We start from the raw sequence: 18,920 nt of genomic DNA, 5'->3' as shown, positions 1-18,920 counted from the left end.
ATTTACACTCACTTTCAGGGTATCAAATCCCTGGCTTCAGGTTCACTCAAGACCTCATAGTTAATTTCCTCTTAACTATTATAGTACCATCATTTGCATGTATTATTCAATTTTATTCAACCTAAAATGCCTCCAGTTGACATTGAATTATCCCATTATTTTGTTATTTCTACACCGATGAGGAAAATCACTCAACTCTTAATAAAAGTGCTATTATAAAATATAGTGTTTGACCACAGTAGGGCTCTGAAATCTGCTCAGACATCCTGTAATGTGTACTTGGTCTAGTCCTTCTCATACTCACACAGTCATTATTTCAAATGTGTGTCAAATTCTTCAAAGTCCCCTTTCACAGCATCATAGATGCTATGATTTCCCAAATCACAAAAAAAAACACATTGAATCTCTCATTTTTAGATATTTTTTATTTATTTGAAAGACAGAGTTATAGAGGTGGGGGGGGCATATAGAGAGATAGAGATCTTCCATTGGTTGATTCACTCCCCAAATGGTTACGTGCCTGAAGTCTGAGCTGGATCAGAAGTGGAGCAGTCAGGACTTGAATCGGTGCCCCTATGGGATATATGGCTTGACCCATTATGCCTCAGCAATGGCTCCTATCTCTCACTTTTCATCTAAAACTTAGCTTCATCCAAATATTTAGGCAGCTAGGTAGAGATTAGCCTAAGTGTGTAAGAGGAGCCAAAAAAAAAAAAAAAGAGAGAGAGAGAGAGAGAGAAGTTTTAAAGAGAATAAGTGTATGGAATGAGAAAATAAGTCCTGGAAGTAGAACCCAGCCCCTCATCTGTCTCCCCTAGCCCAGGGTGTCTTGTCTGTCCTTTATCAAAAGGAGCTCACTAAATTGAGGGAGTGACACAGCTAGCCCTACTGCACTCGAGGAATCATTTGCTCCTCCAATAGATGAGAACCCTGATGACCAGTATTATCTGCAGGGGTTGTTTAGGAGAATTCCACATCCCAAACTCCCCACCCACACTTTCCCTAAGAGGGAGGAAGAGAGAAGAAGTGGGGGACCAATTCTCATGTCCATAAAAACCCCAATCTGAATGCAGTCTGGCTGTCAGTCCTTTACAGGAGATACCTGCCGGGTCTACCAGGTATAGGAATTTCTGTCCTTTACTTTTTCCAATAAACTAGCTAAAATCACTTTCCCATCTGCTTATTCATCAGCTACATTCTTGGACATCAATAAATAAGTTCTTGGGGTAATACAAATACTACTCAAAAGATGAATCTATCATTTTTTCCCTAATACCTACTCATCATCTTAAATAAAAATAACGTCCAGAGGGTTTTCCACTTAGCAATTAACACACCCATGTTCTGCATCACAGTGGCTGAGATCAATTCCTGGCTCTGGCTCCTAACTCCAGCTTCCTGCCAATGCAGACACTGGAGGCAGTGGTGATGGCTCAAGTAATTGAGTTCTACCGCCCACACAGGAGACTTAGATTGGGCACTTGGCCTAGCCCAGCCCCCAACCAACTCATTGTCATTCCAGACATTTGAAGAGTAAAGCAGTGGATTGAATGGAAGCACACTCTCTCTCTGTCTCCCTCCCTCCCTCCCTCCCTCCCTCCCTTTCTTTCTCTCTCTCTCCCTTTCTCTAATATTTAATAAATTAAATTTTTTAAAGATTTATATATTTATTTGAAAGTCAGAGTTACACAGGGAGAGAAGGAGAGGCAGAGAGAGAGAGAGGTCTTCCATCCACTGGTTCACTCTCCAATTGGCCACAATGACCAGAGCTGTGCCAATCCGAAGCCAGGAGCCAGGAGCTTCTTCCAGGTCTCCTGCGTGGGTGCAGGGGCCCAAGCACTTGGGCCATCTTCTGCTTTCCCAGGCCATAGCCGAGCTCTGGATCGGAAATAGAGCAGCCGGTACTCAAACCGGCGCCCATATAGGATGCCGGCACTGCAGGCTTTACCTGCTACGCCACAGTGCCGGCCACCAATGAATTAAATTTTTAAAAATTATCAAATAGTCTCTTTCTCGGGGCAGGAGGGGGCTTCTTTACAACTCTCCACGGTATTATTCATCTAAAATATACACATAATTAAGATCTCTCCCTTATAAAATAAAACAAAATTCAACAATACTGTGTTCCTCTTTGGTAGTTGCCCTATAAAATTCCATTTTTACACTGATCAGATTTCCAAAACAGAGCTTGATGCATGATATCATTCTTTCTTCACTTCTCAAGTCATTTAAAATTCACTTTTACTCATTGAAAATGACCTGATGGAGTCATTGAAAACTGCTAATTCTCAAATTCAATAAACAATATTACACACTTAGGCTAGGTGTATGAGGCTGTTGTCCATGACCTCCGTTTTCAACTTCCACTAAACCACACTGCCCTAACACTTCCTTCTTGGTCTTGTTTACGGGATCATCAACTTCCCATTGCTTCTGCAGTGTTAGAGAAATTTCAGTGCTCTCTGACCCTTTTCTCTCCATGATCTGTCCATAGACTCCATTTTATGCCCCCTTGTTTCCAAGTCCTGAATTAACACATTCATAGTCTCTTGGTCTACTCTTCTTCTAGTTTCTCAATTTTTCTTCCAACTTCCACATTCATAACTCAACATGAAAGTTCTAAATGTACCTCAAACTCATGATTCAAATATCTCATTATTTTGCATTTCCTCTCATCCTCCTTGATTTGAGAGCGAAATACCTGGTTTCTTCTCATACCCCAGGTTTGGGAACGGAATGCCCCCTTCTCTAGTTTCTTAGCCCAAACTAGAGAGTGGTCTCGATCTTTCTTTTCTTTCAACTCCTGCAGCTAAAAAATGCACTAAATCCAGCCATTTCTTTTAATGACTTCTCTATCTCCTCAAATCTGCCTACTCCTCTCCATGTCCAAGGCTGCTGCCATGTTTCATTACTTAATCTTTCTTCACTTGATCACGTAATGCTACTCCCATCCTCAACTTCAATACACTCAAAGACATCCTCTAAATTATAGCCAGGGCAGTGTTTTGGATGTACAAATCACTGATTAGCTTAGAATTTTAGAGTTTTTTCTTATCGCTTGCGGCCTTAGCAGGATATAAAAGACTTTTTATGACTTCACTTTTACTGTGTTTCCTCTTTAAGCACATTATTGAATTACTTGCACCCATTTAGCAGTATAAATCTCTTAATATACCTGTTTATCTTCTAGGAATTTTTCTTCATTTTTCCCTATTTAGTCAATATTTCTTCATCTTTCAAGATTCAATTTTATTAATCTGTTATTAATGAAGGTTTTCTTACTCTCATAAGTGAACTTAGATCTTTTCATTCTCTTTCTTTATAACATTTCATATATTCTCTTATGATCACTTAGATCAAATTATCTTGTTACTGTTTAGTTGCTGGTCCATAGCATTCAATATAAACTCTATTACACAAAGACTCTGTTGTATTCTGTTTTGTAAAATAGCACGGCCTGCAATGGACAGAGATACAGTAAATATTTTCAAGTGAAGCATTGAATGGTGATGAGAAAAATACAGAAAAATTATTATGACCCAAGGCTTGGAATGGCACATGTTTTACTGGCATACAGATGGAACATGAGTATATAGAAGATGTAAAATTTATGGTCAGAGAGGTTTAGTCTAAACCATGTTTTAATCTAAAAGGACAGACATTGTTACAGCAAAAGAGGGTGAGGTATCATTTTTGGAAGGAAGTACAATATAACTAAATACATGGAGGTAAAAATAACAAGATGTATTTAGTTACAGTGGCATAGTCTAACATGGCAAGTGTCTGTGGTAGACAAAAAAAAAATATTGTTAGCAGAGATGTTAGATCTTGTTGTGGAAAATTCCAGTGCCATCTTAAGGAATTAAAACCATAGGCATTTTAAAACTATTTGGGCATTTTAACAAAGCTGTGCTTTAGAAATGTTCTTTGACACCAGTGTAAATCAATGAATTACAGGCATTTCAGCTTTGTAGGAATGGAGGATGACAACTGCCTTTCATAATTCAGGATAAAGGTAATATGGACCAGAACGAGAGTAGTGAGTACTGATCAATAAATAACATTTGGAAACTTACTTCTGAATTCTGTGGCTCTGAATCTTCATATGTGCTTCAAAGGATATCAATAATATTATCTGTAGGTACTTTCAAAAAGAAAGACTGTGCTTTATCATATATTACACAAGACAACATATAAAAATGAGACCTGGTCCCATAATGAAGCAGAATATATTTTTCTATGCACTATTTTAGCATACTAATGCCAAAAGATCTTGCCAAGCCAGCAAGTCTGATACTGAATCAAATAATCAGGGATGAGGAGAAAAACTGGAACTGGGCTCAGTCTACCTCTTCTAATATATACATGCTTCATCATATCATGGCAGAAGTCTTTGCAAAGTCACACAACCAGAGGAGAGAGAAAGCACAGGACAAATATTAAAAAGAGAATCAAAGACACCACAGGTTTTGTACCAAAAACAAAACAAAACAAAAACAAAAACTGTTGGAGAGAAAAAATTCAAACAAATTGACCTTGTGCTGTAATTTCAGAAAATACCCAATAAATTCTTTCATGGACTTTTAAATGACAAAAAGTCTGGCAAGATGAGAAAAAGATCAACCAAGCCCAGACCAGATTCCAGAGAATTCTGCTCTAGGGCAGCCACTCAATTGATAGAGATCTGTGCAGTTCACATCTAACCTACAATTTTCCCAGTTCGACCCCAACTTACTTGACATCTTTTATATTGTGAATTTCACTATTTCTGATTCCATCAAATCTTTGTCTATTTTTTTATCTTATCTTGAATGTTGTGAACTATGATAATAGAATTTCAGAAACTTAGATAGCATTTTTTTCAGTCAATACACAAAAATCAACAGCCTTTTTATACACAGACAATGCCACAGTAAGTAAGACTTCTCTTTTGTAATAGATTTATTTATTTATTTGAAAGTCAGAGTTACAAAAGAGAGAATAAAAGGCAGAAAGAGAGGTCACTCCCCAATTGACCGCAACATCCAGAGGTGCACCTATCCAAAGCCAGGAGCCAGGAGTTTTCTCCAGTTTCTTTCCATGTGGGTGCAGGGGCCCAAGGACTTGGGCCATCTTCTACTGCTTTCCCAGGCCATAGCAGAGAACTGGATCAGAAGTGGAGCAGCCGGGAAAACAAACCAGTGCCCATACAGGATGCCGGCACTGCAGGGGGCCGCTTTACTGGCTATGCCACAGTGCTGGTCCCTATAGAAATTATTAATCATTCTTCTCCTTGGACAGTTTTGTCCCAAGACAGATGTGAAGACCTTTTTTGCTTGCTTGTTTTTTAAATTACCTTTGTGTGTTGAAAGTCATCTGACCCCTCCAGATCCACACCTCTTCCTTCACCCAGCTCTGGACTCTGCTTTATTGATGAATTTGCATTACATCAAAAGATCATTTGCTGTCTGTCTTGTAAGTTGCCTCTAGGTAATGGAATGTACAGACAGAAAGTGATGGAGTGAGAGAAATGTGTAGTCCACTTCCTTCCCACCAGTTGACAGATAATTTTGCTGATTCCTCAGTCACAGGTCTTGAGCTTACAGCTACCTTTTCCAGATCTCGTGAACCACAGCCTTCTCTATTTATAAGGCAGTGAGTATCCTCAGGATTTTCCACTTTCCCTTATTGATTTCCCTAAATCCTGCCAAGGCTCTTAAAAAATTATCCCTTTACTAAACTTCTTCAAATTCCTAACTTCAATGTGCCATCTATGTCTTGCTAGAACCCCATTGATATATGTCTTATCTGTTTACTGAAAATGAATGCTTTAAAGAGTGGTGAAAAAGATGGCACACAAAGAATAGAGAAACCATGTTCCTGAACTGTGTCTTAAAAACTACAAAACACAGATTTGCCTCTTTCTCTGCCACCTACATTCAGGACTGATCCAGCAAGTCCCAACAGATCTCCAAAATTTATAGGTAAGAGTGTCAGCCAATTGTCATGACTCTCGTAAAGTTTCAGTGCCTCCATATTACTGGCTTGGTAGAGCTTGTTATTCCCTCATTGCATTATCTAATGCATGGAGCAAAGTTAGTTCTTAGGCCCTTGTGCCAATTAGGTATTAGTGTCTCCTACTTGCTTTTTGGGCTGTTCTACCTGCTTTTTTTTTTAATTTTTTTTTGTAAACTGGGGTCATTATTTTGCCTACTTTATTGAGATGAACATATGTATTTCTATCTTGGTGTGTGTGTGTGTGTGTATGTGCTTGACTAATACATACAAATCTGCACTTTAATTTTCATAAACAACATTTTCACATCACTTATAACAAATTAGGGTCACAACAAAAAAACATATATATGAAAGAAGTGGCTTGTATGAACTTTAAATTTTCCCCCAAAGTCATCTTTACTTAATGATATGTGATCTAGGATTTTGATACTAAGTATTCATTAGCAATTGTTTAAAAGAAAAAACAAGAATCTACCCTGAGTTTGTAAGTAGGTTATTTTATCTTTAAAAAAAGGAGCAAAATACACATTGGGTAAGTTTTCACATTTTTTGGAGTGGTTTATTCATAGTCTCCAATTTATATCATGTATCATGGTGCTAAAGTTATGTTGGTATTTTTCTCTCTAGGAATAGCTTTGAAAACATTCCTAGCCATGATCATGCATCACAGCCATATGTAAAGGTATATGTGTACCAGGGAAATAGGGGAAAATTTATGATTATTTTCACATTTATCAAATAATGTGGCCATCAGTGGGAGATTGTCATTATTTTAATTTCTCCAAATTTCTCTGCTTTTGTTCCTGGACAGGAGATGGAGAATCTTCCTGTTTATATGTTATATGAATACCTCTTTAATATCTCCAGGAACTATGCCAAATTTAATTATGCTATGTTTTAATAATGATATGTAGTTTCTTAGTCTTCCTTAAAAGGAATCAAAAATAACCAGCCAAAAATAATAACTAAACAAAATTGAGATAATATTAGTAAAAGAAATGTAAAAATGTTTTGAGATTTGTGATTGGGTTTATGCCAACCATTATTATTACCTCCATAAACATAATTTTAGTACTTCTAAGAGACAATGTCTTTAGTATTTTGTGTTCTATGTCAATGTAATTTTAGTTGTTGAGCAATTTAGATCTCTTTTAAATAATTCAAGGAAAATTGCTATTCTTTCAATAAGCTTTATAAGTATAATAAATTGGCAACTCTATTTATAATTATTTTCTAATAAAGAATTGCAAGTGATTAGATCACTAAATTTAGGTATTTTTTAAATCTTTGTTCTCATATGCCATAGTACTTTTTTCTTATTTTTATTTTTTCCCAAAGAAACCTTTTATTTAATGAGTACAAATTTCATAAGTATAACTTTAGGAATATAGTGTTTCCTCTCACCATACCCGCCCTCCCACCCCTACTTCCACACCACTTCCTCTTCCCTGTCTCATTACCAGGGAGGTAATGGTGAGAGTGGGCCTTCTTGTCTTGTTCTGAATCTTAGCGGGAATGCTTCCAACTTTTCCCCATTCAGTAGGGCATTGACCATGGGTTTGTCATATATTGCTTTTATTGTGTTGAGGAATGTTTCTTCTATACCCAATTTGCTTAGAGTTTTCATCATGAAAGAGTATTATATTTTCTCAAATGTTTTCTCTGCATTTATTGAGATAGTCACATGGTGTTTCTTCTGCAGTTTGTTAATGTGATGCATCTATGTCCATCAGAGAAATTGATCTGTAGTTATCTTTCTCTGTTGTGTCTTTTTTTAGGAATTAAGGTGATGCTGGCTTCACAGAAAGAATTTTGGAGGATTCCCTCCCTTTCAGTTCTGAATAATTTGAGAATTGGTGTTAGTGCTTCTTTAAATGTCTGCTTGAATTCAGCAGTGAAGCCATCCAGTCCCGGGCTTTTCTTTGTTGGGAAGATCTTTTTACCAATTCAATTTCCATCTTGTTAATGGGTCTGTTTAGGTTTTCTGTGTCTCCCTGACTCAATTTAGGTAGGTTGTATGTGTCCAGGAATCTATCCATTTCTTCTAGGTTTCCCAGTTTGTTAGCATGCAGTTCTTTGTAGTAATTTCTGATGATTCTTTTTATTTTGGTGGTGTCTGTTGTTACATTTCCCTTTTCCTCTCTGATTTTATTAATTTGGATCCTCTCCTTTTTTTTTTTTTTTTTTTTTTTTTTTTGGTTAGATGGGCTAATGGTGTGTCAATTTTATTTTATTTTATTTTATTTTTTAAGAACCAGCTCTTCATTTTGTTGATCTTTTGTATTGTTTTATTGGTTTTGATTTTTCTCATTTCTTTTCTAATTTTAATTATTTCTTTTCTCGTATTAGTTTTGGATTTGGTTTGCTGTTGTTTTTCTAGGTCCTTGAGATGCATTGAAAACTCATTTATTTGATGCTTTTCCAATTTCTTGATGTAGGCACCAATTGCTATAAACTTTCCTCTTAACACTGCTTTTGCTGTATCCCATATGTCTTGATATGTTGTGTTGTTATCTTCATTTGCTTCCAGAAAGTTTTTGATTTCTCTTTTGATTTCTTCTATGACCCACTGTTCATTCAGGAGCATGTTGTTCAGTCTTCATGTGTTTGCATATGCTCTAGGGATTCCTGAATTGCTAATTTCCAGCTTCATTCCATTGTGGTCTGAGAAGATGCATGGTATGATTTCAATTCTTTTGAATTTGCTGAGACTTGCTTCATGGCCTAGTATGTGGTCAATCCTAGAGAAAGTTCCATGCGCTTCTGTGAAGAATGTGTATTCTGCAACCGTAGGATGAAAAGTTCTGAGGTATCTGTTAGTCCCTTTGGTCTATAGTGTTGATTAACTCTGCTGTTTCCTTGCTGCTTTTCTGTCTTGTTAATTTGTCCATTGCTGAAAGTTGGGTATTAAAATCCCCCATTACTATTGTATTTGAGTTTTTGTTTCCATTTAGATCCTGTAACATTTCTTTTAACTAGCCATGTACTAGCACCTGTAATTAGGTGCATACATGTTTATAATAGTCATAACTTCCAATTGAATTGATCCTTAATTACTACATAGTGCCCTTCTTTGTCTCTTTTAACAGTTTTTGTGTACTTGGATGTCCCTTTCTTCTTCCAAATTAGGAAAATTTTCTGTTGTTATTTCACTAAATAGGCCTTCTAATCCTTTCTCTCTTTCCATGCCTTCAGGAAATCCTAGAACCTTTATATTGGGTCATTTGATAGTATCTTGTATATTACCAACAGTATTTTTTAGTCTTCTGATTTCTTCTTCTTGTGTTTGGTCTGACTGTATAATTTCCTGTGCTTTGCCTTCTAAGTTGGATATTCTTTTTTCTGCTTCACTGATTCTGTTGTTAATGCTTTCCACTGCATTTTTTATTTGTCCTATTAAATTCTTTATTTCTAAGATTTCATTTTGATTTCTCTTTAAGATCTCAACTTTGTGGGAGAAATTTTCTTTCATGTCAAATATGGATTTCATTAGTTTTCATGCATTCGCTTCTGATAACTTCTAAGTAATCTTATGACCAATTTTTTGAATTACATTTCTGGCATTTCTTCAATCTCCTCATCTTCAGAATCTAGTATTGAAATGTTGTGTTCATTTGGGACATGATGTTGCCTTCCTTATTCTTGTTTCTTGAATGGTGTGTTTATTATTGGGCATTTGTGGAGATACTCATTAATTTCTTCTTTGTTTATTCACTATGGTTGCTTTTATCTCTGGACTATGTCTGTGTGGGTTAATGGAGTGTCTGCTTTCAGGGAATACCCAGAGGCATGTGGTGGTTGTGTGCAAGGATCTTTGGTCAGTGCACCCGGGTGAAGGGTGTCTAAGGTGACACACCCCAGTTTGGTATGGTAAATCTCCTCTTTTTTTTTTTTTTTTTTTTTTTTTTATCAGAGGGGAGGTTTATTCTTGTCTGTTGGTATAGAGTCAACTGAACACCTTTCCTCAAAGTGTCAACAGAGGTAAGGTCTTGGAAGCTGTGGGGTTCTTGTCTTCATGCGAGAAAGAATTCAGGTGTGATACAGAGAGCGAAGTGATAAGGCTTTATTGGGGTTAGGGTGTCCATCAGAACAGAAGGGACAGATAGAGTGCCCAGTTGCTCAAATTGGGAGAAAGCAAGGTTACATGGCTGAATGGAGAGCATATACCTGGACGAGCCAGGCAGGCAGCACAGCAGAGAGGCAGAGGGCTGAGTGTACTGTGTTTGGACTCCCTGGGTTTTTGAGGGAGACTATTTACCCACCTCCCCCTCTCCACCAGGGCAGAGCATGGGAAGTCCTAGCAGAAGGGCTTGTTGGGGGAAAATTAGCAAATTCCTGCCCAGATTTGCTGGAGCCAGGCAGAGTAGGAGGGCCTCCCTTAGTAGGAGATGCCTTAGGGCATCTGCGAAGGTTCTATTGCCCGCTGTTATCAGGTAACCCCTTTGGTCCTGAGGAGAGGGAATTCTCCTGGGAGCTTTCCTTCAGGGAAGGGCTGGGACCACCTGGGGGGTTATCAGGGTCTGAGCAGGACTTTGAAGTGTTAAATGCTGGGCTTCTGGAGTTTCTATAGTAGGTGCTGGTCTTCAGGCCTGTCTCATACACACATAGGCTAAATTCCTGACTTCTTACCTAACAAAAGGAGACAGGTGCCTGGGCGCTAGCTCCAATGGGTATATTATTCATTCACTCTGCCATAAGGACCAGTCTTTGTGACCAGTATCTGTGCAGTCCTCAGTGTAAGCTCAGGTTCCCCAGGTAACCAGGGAGCTGTGATTGTGTGGAGCTTCCCGTAGTGACAGCCCAAAGTTCCAGCCACACCCTGAGTCCTCCCACACAGCCTCAGTGTTTTCACAGTCCTAGCACACAAGCCTCTCACAGTCACAAGCACCCAGTCCCCTGTCTGTTCTCCCCACCAGACTCAGGAGTTTCCACTTGGCTGATGGCTAGGCACAGACATGAGCTGGCGCAGCTACTACATGTGTCCAAAATGGCACCTGCTCTCTATCAGCTTGTTTCAGGGTACAGTTGCACAGTGATTGGGGTATGAGAAAATGTGCCCCCCTTTCTTTTCTCTCCTCTAGTTTAGCAGGTGCACTATCCCCCATGGGGCTCTAAGCCAGAAGCCCTCTAGGCTCTTCCTGCAGCGTTTTTACCAGTGGCTTGGGCTGCTGCAGTCTGGTCTCACCTCCCACTCCAATGCTGTTGTGGAAGCTCTTGGCTGCTGGGGTCCTGAGTTGTGCTTGTCCTTGCCCTCCACGTAGGTCCACTGTGTCTCTCCAATTTGCCTAGAATTTCCTCTGCTGTTTTCTCCCTAACTCTTTCCTCTAAACTTGGTTTTAAAAGTCTATGACGCCGGCGCCACGGCTCACAAGGCTAATCCTCCGCCTTGCAGCGCCGGCACACCGGGTTCTAATCCTGGTCGGGGCACCGGATTCTGTCCTGGTTGCCCCTCTTCTAGGTCAGCTCTCTGCTGTGGCCAGGGAGTGCAGTGGAGGATGGCCCAAGTGCTTGGGCCCTGCACCCCATGGGAGACCAGGAGAAGCACCTGGCTCCTGCCATCAGATCAGCGCGGTGCGCCAGCCATAGCGCGCTGGCCGTTGCGGCCATTGGAGGGTGAACCAACGGCAAAGGAAGACCTTTCTCTCTGTCTCTCTCTCTCACTGTCCACTCTGCCTGTCAAATAAAAATTAAAAAAAAAAAAAAAGTCTATGACAAAACCTGATGTAGCTTATCAATTGAAACATTCCTAAACTTTCTGATAGAGACTATCAGGAAAAAGAATATGTTCTTTAAATTAGAAACCAAGTGACAATTATTGAAGGGAACTGAATGGGCAATGATTGAATGACCTTAAAAGAACAGTACATATTTTCTAATTCAAAAGCCACCTGGCCTTTGAGCAGGCAACAAACAATGAAAATAACTCTCTTTCTTTCTTTCTTTCTTTCTTTCTTTCTCTCTCTCTCTCTTCCTTCCTTCCTTCCTTCTTTCCTTCCTTCCTTCCTTTCTCTCTCTCTCTCTCTCTCTCTCTCTTGCCACATGGGGGGTGTGCAGGGTTGGCAACATGGATGTTTGTTTTAACAAGGACTCATACTAGTATGATAATTCCATCTCTACTAAAATTTAGAAACATGATTAGATGTAAAACCACATCAACAGATTTAGTGGAGAATGAATAGCACAATAGCAAAGTGAATGGAATTGCTAATAGATGAAAGATAGTCAAATGGTCTTGTCATTCTATTATGGGTGGTAATTAAACTTAGAGTCCAGAAGGACTTCCTGTACAGGTTTAATGTCAACCAGTATACATAGAAATAGTGTACTCCTGAGACAGAAAAGTGATGAAAGAAGACCATGAAGGTATGGATATCCTACAAGCATGTGAATTTCTTTCCCACATATGCCTTAGATTCACGTTGATTGTAGCTTGAACTCTACTTTCTTGAATTTTTTGAAACCACTGCTTGTTAAGATCTACATGTTCCCATTTTTCATTATTCACTAATCTCTCCTGACAAGCACTCACTGAGTACTTAAGTTTGCAGAAAATTATACAAGTTTACAATGTTCCCTCTTGGGAAACTCTAAAGTAGGCCTGAATAGCTTCTCATAGTTTCCAAAAGCTAAGTCCGATAGTGCTTACATAGGCACTTAAAGAAGGTACTTCCTTCTCTTCTACCTTCAGTAAATCTTAGCTTTAACTGAAATGGATTTCTATAGGAGAAAGATCTTTTGAATTATGCAGACTTGGTTTCAAACTGACATCCTTCACACTGTTTGAACCTCATGTATTGTTGAAGTTATTGAGTCTCAGTGCTGTAATTTGCAGGTTTATGGTTTAATTTTATTGTGTTTATTTATATGGGTTGACATAAAAGAGATGCCCAATTAATTGTATTTGTTTCTTTTAGGATAATATTAAACTTAATTTCATATGATCACTTTGAGAACCAAATAAATTAATGGACAAAGCACTTAGATTGAACTCTTGTATATGTTGGTGCTCTTCATACATTAAAAATTAAATAAAGTATTTTATTTGTTAACCCTTAATGTTCCAGCCTCTCAATAATATTCTATCAAAAGTTGAGAGTTTTAAAGGGTAGAACAATACATGAATAATTCAAACTAGATATTTGTAGTTACATAGAAATGAAAAATCTAAATTTATGACTACTTTGTGTATTTTTCTTATAGTTTATCACTTTAATAAAGAAGTATATAATATGTACTCATTGCTCTATGTATTTGGTTGTCCAGAGAAACAGAATGAAAAGAGGTGTGTGTGTGTGTGTGCTGCATAGAAGACTGTATACCTATAGATGAGTAGGTACAGAGACTTGTTTCAAAAATTGGGTCACACGATGGTGAATATGGGCAAGTCCCAAGATCAGTAGGGTAAATTGAGAAGTTGAAGAGTTGGATAGCCAATAGTAAAGCTCTAGTTCAAGTGTATTTCCTGTCTAAAGGCTGGCAGGCTAAAGACTCAGAAAAACTTGATATTTCAGTTTGATTCTGAAGGAAAAAAAGAAACCAATATTCTAGATTGAAGGGACTGAGAAAGAAGGGATTCTTTCTTATTTGAGGAAAGGTCAACATTTTTGTTTTATTCAGATATTTAACTAATTGTATGTGGCCCATGTACATTATAGATGGAAGCCTGCTTTACTCCATCTACCCATTTAAATACTCATCTCATCTACAAACACCCACACAGACATCAAATAATGTTTGAACAAATATCTGGACATCATATGTATTCAGCTAACATATAAAATTAATCATTACACTGTAGATATTTCAATCTAACAGTTGTAAAGACAAGAATTATCCTTCACACGTTTATATAAACCACATAGCATTAATCCACCCAAGTCCTATACATAATTCTGGCCAGGAATTTACTGATGCTCCACCATATGTCAGATACTGCATTGAGTATAGTTCACAAATACAGTATAAACAAGAAAAAAGGTAATATATTGAGATATATATCCAAATATATTCTCATGTCAAGAAGAAGGTTGGGCTTTACCTTATAGAACATAAGATGCGAAAGCAAAATTTTAAGTAGGAAAATAACCAGATCAGATGTATTTTTATCTTTTTTCTGTAATGTTTAGGATCAACATGTGATATTTTATTTTATTTTATTTTTTTTTTTTTTTTTTTTTTTTTTTTTTTTTTTTTTTGACAGGCAGAGTGGACAGTGAGAGAGAGAGACAGAGAGAAAGGTCTTCCTTTGCCGTTGGTTCACCCTCCAATGGCCGCCGCTGCAGCCGGCGCACCGCGCTGATCCTGGCAGGAGCCAGGAGACAGGTGCTTTTCCTGGTCTCCCATGGGGTGCAGGGCCCAAGCACCTGGGCCATCCTCCACTGCACTCCCTGGCCATAGCAGAGAGCTGGCCTGGAAGAGGGGCAACCGGGACAGAATCCGGCGCCCCAACCGGGACTAGAACCCGGTGTGCCGGCGCCGCAAGGTGGAGGATTAGCCTGTTGAGCCACGGCGCCGGCTTGATATTTTATTTTTTTAATGGATGCTCTTACCTCTTGACCTTCTATGCATGTGAAAGACAGGGCCCAGTCCTCATATTATTTGTTTCAAAGATTTTTTTTTTATTTTTTTGAAAGGAAGGGTTACAGAGAGAGAGAGAGAAACGTTCATCCACTGATTGATTCATTGCCCCACATAGTCACAGTGACCAGAAGCCAGAGCCTGGAACTCCATTCAGGTCTCCCATATAAGTGGCAGGGGCTCAAGCACTTGGATGATCTTCTGCTGCTTTCCCAGGCACTTAGCAAGGAGCTATATCTGAAGTGGAGCAACCAAGACTTGAACTGTGGCTCATATGTAATGTTGCAGGTGATGATTTAACCAGTAGTGCACAACATCGCCCCCCCCAATATAAGTAATCGCTACTCATTCCCACTCCATAAATAATAACACAAAATATTCCAGCATTCAAATAACATAAAGTGATATCAAGATTTAATAATTGATATGGCAAAGGAATAAGTAAGTAGAATAAATATTGGAAAAATTTATCAACATCTAGGAAACTTCCACTGTTATAAAAATTGCCTCTTTAGTAACATGAACACGGTGAAACTGAAGCAAATTCAGGAAAGGAACAACTCCTGCGAAAGTGATGGAGTAACAAGATTGTACAAACTCTCTCATGAATAACAATTATAATACCTAGAAAATTCTAGGCAACCCATAGCTGACAATTAAAATATCCATGCACAAGGACTAATGGCAGTACTGGACAAAGATCAAAACTAAATTTGTCTTTGAAAGCTCAAAGCACATATAGGCAAATTTGAATTTTCTGACTTTATAACAGATTTTCACAACTATGTGTAATTCTGTTAGCATAAAGCTAGAGACTAATTTCCTGAGGTGTTGCAGAATAGAGTCCAAAGCTGACAGAGCAGCTGGAAACAAGAGGAGAATGTCTAGAGTTAAGGAAAAATAAAAAAACTACATTCTTGAGTCAGGAAAATCTCCACCCAGGATTATCATTTGTTGACCATCAAATTATTAAAATATAAAAGACACCACTAGAGGGCATAATTGTTGCAACTGGAAACTATTGCAGAAATAGAGCTGTTGTATACTGTTAGGGAGACAAAGTTCCCAGTGTGAATCCAGATGTGATAATTTACTAGCAAAATAAAAGAAGAATTCCCATAGAACACAGTAGAATTTATTGCTATAACATCAGTATTATGGGATCCAGTTTTCAAAAAAAAATTATCAGGCATTTAAACACACACACACAAACACACAAAGCATACCTTAGGAAATAGAAATAAAGCAATGAAATAAAATTTTTATTCTGGAGAGCCTACAGGTGGGTTTTTCAATGACCTCAAAGTTGGTGTGTATTTATTTGTTTTAAATTTTTATTTCTATCTTATTTATTTGAAAGGCTGAAAGAGACAGAGACAAAGACAGACATGGAGCACACCCATCTGTTGGTTCACTCCACAGATGCCTGTGACAGCCAGGGCCAGGCCAGGCTGAAGTCAGGAGGTGGGAATTCAATTCAGGTATAACACATGGTATCAACGATACACAACTATTAGAATCATCACTACTGCCTTCTAGGGTGCATATTAGCAAGAAACTAGAATCAGGAGCACAACAGCGCATTCTGATACAGTATCTGTGCATGCCAAATGGCAGCTTAACTGCTGCACAAAATGTCTACCCCTAAACCAGTTATTTAAAATATGATGAAAGAATTAAAGGAAAACATGATATCAATGAATTAACAAATAGGGAATCTCAACAAAGAAATAAAGTATGTCACAAATTGAAATTAGGGAAATGGCAATAATTAAAAATTTATCAGATGAACTCAAGAGCAGACTGCAAATGGCAAGAGATAATTAGATTTGAAGATAAATAATTAGATATTACCATTCAAACAATAGAGAAGAAAAAGACATAAGAAAAGAAAAATAGAGGCCAATCTTATGGCATAGCAGGTTAAGCCATCACCTGTGACACCAGCATTCCATAACAACGCTCTGATTCCAGTCCTGTTTGCTTCACTTCCAATTCAGCTTCCTGTTGATGAGCCTAGGAAAGTAGTAATAGCTGGCCTAGGTACTTGGGCTCCTACATGCTACCTACATGAGAGACCAGGATGGAGTTCCAGGTAAATAAGTAAAAGAAATTTTAAGAAAGACAAACAATGCACAAAGCCTCATAGACTTATAGAACAGAGACGTATTGTAGCACAATGGGTTAAGCTGCTTCCTGTGATGCCAGCATCCCATGTCCCACTTGCAGGGAGGAGAGAGAGAGAAAGAGAGAGAGAGAGCGAGAGCGAGAGAGAGAGAGAGAGAGAGGTGCTTATTTTGCATTTAGTATCTTCTACTTGCAAATTATTTTGGCATTTTTGTCATAGATTGTAAAGAAGATACAAAAAGATATATATCAGATATTAAAGAAGTTTTTATAAGTGACTCAATTACAAAAATCTTCATAATGTTCACTCTTGGAAAAACTTGAAAGAATTTTATGTATATATACATTTATATTTATATTATATAATAGATTATATATAATATTTAATAGATACCTATATTTTATATAGTAGTTCATGCTTTGGACATGTGATGTTGCTTTCTCTTTCCCTCTACTCTCCTCCACATTATCATCGTTAATAAAATTAGACTTTCAGCAGTAATAAAAAGAGGGATATTAATGTGATGCACCTTCTACAGAGAACATAGGAGTAAAAGGCAATTATCATCTTTGAATGGTGCTATTTGATTGTACAGGTGAATTCCATATGAGAATGCTAGAGTTCTTTTTAAAATTATATGAAAGACAACTACCAAAACAATGTGTCATTTACAAAATGCAGTTTGAGCTTGCCCTTTGTCATGTCACAATTCAAGAAAACGAAGTACTTTTTTTTTTATTTAAAAGGCGACCAAACTAAAGCATATAAAACAAAGTGATTTAGTATTTTTGCAGGCACATTGTACCATTATCCTGAAGAGCTTTACAACATAATAATTTGCATTTCCATAGTACTTTTCTCACATTTCTTGTGAGACTTTTCAAAGCCTGTTGCATTAATATGAATTCAACTAGGATGCATTCCCTCGAAGGAGGGATTTATTTTTCGTATCCCTGTTTTACAGGCAAGCATATCAGGTGCCTTGCTTAAGGGTACACTGCAACCCATAAGTCAGTTAGGAAATTGATCCTAGAAATCCTAATTTCTTATTCTTTGTTCCGGTACCTTGACAAAACTGTTTTCCAAATACAGAAACATATTACTCTGCAGCTTAACAGCAAATTAAAGACGTGCTGTCTCATGCAATCTTATAAATATGTTTTAAAAGCCACCAGTACCCCTGAGAAGTTTGCCATCTGGTTCCCATGATGTCAAAAAGGAAACGAGGCTGAGTGTAGAAAAGAGACAAGTTATACCCAGCAGGCAGAAGTAGACTTCTGTGTAGCCTGGAGCATCTGGAAATGAAGTCCCACACTATCTTTGCAAAAGAGAAGTCAGTGTCTCAATATTCCTGGTGGAAAATATCAAATTTAGCAAAGACAGAAGAGTATGAATATTTTTAAGTCATTTTTGGTAAATAAATTCAATTTTGTGCTTACAACCTGTAGTAGCCAACCTCCAAAGTGGCCCTCAAAAAGCCTTGCTTCCAGACATGCATAGTGATAGATTATCCCACACATGATGAAAGAAAGCCTAGTCATCAAAGGTGTTGCACCCTCTACCTCTTCAATCATTCACTCTTTGGGAACAAACAGTTTTGCCATGTGAACATTCAAGCAGCTCTGTGGAGAGGCCCACATAAAGGAAAACTGACACTTTCTGCCAGAACTAGCACCAGCTTCCAACCTTCCAGCTTTACAGCCATGTGAGTTGAGTTATCTTAAATGAAACTGTTGCTGTAGTCACAGCCAAACTTCACAGACGACTGTAACTCCAACCAATGGCATCCTCAAGGGACACCCAGAGACAGTACTTCCCAACCAAGCTGCACTAGAAATCCTGACCCATAGACACTGGGAGAGACAGAAAATGAGTATTGCCAACATAGTCACTATGTTTGGAAGAAGAGGGAAAATGTTACATTGCTCTAGGAAAAAAATAAATAATCAAACAGTTGATAAATCCGAGTTAAGGAAATAAGCAGACGGATGAGTTGTTTTCTTCTGTTTCAACAACTATTCAACAAACATCAATTTTAAAAAAAATATTTATTTATTTATTTGAAAGGCAGAGCTACAGAGAGAGACAGAGAGAGAAAGTTTTCCATCTGCTGGTTCACTCCCCCAATAGCTACAACAGCCCAAGCTACACCCATCCAAAGCCAGGAGCCAGAAGCTTCTTCCAGGTCTCCCCAGGTATAGGGGCCCAAGGATTTGGA

General features: G+C 38.1%; 1 long non-coding RNA gene across 1 annotated transcript in view; it reads left to right on the top strand.

The window, feature by feature from the left end:
- The window catches only part of LOC138847332 (uncharacterized), a 105,923-nt gene that overhangs the window by 78,605 nt on the left and 8,398 nt on the right, over positions 1-18,920 (top strand). The gene's annotated exons all lie outside the window — the stretch shown is intronic.

This window comes from Oryctolagus cuniculus, chromosome 20, assembly GCF_964237555.1.
Source record: "Oryctolagus cuniculus chromosome 20, mOryCun1.1, whole genome shotgun sequence".
NCBI lineage: Eukaryota > Metazoa > Chordata > Mammalia > Lagomorpha > Leporidae > Oryctolagus > Oryctolagus cuniculus.
This window is presented reverse-complemented; position numbering and strand designations above follow the sequence as displayed.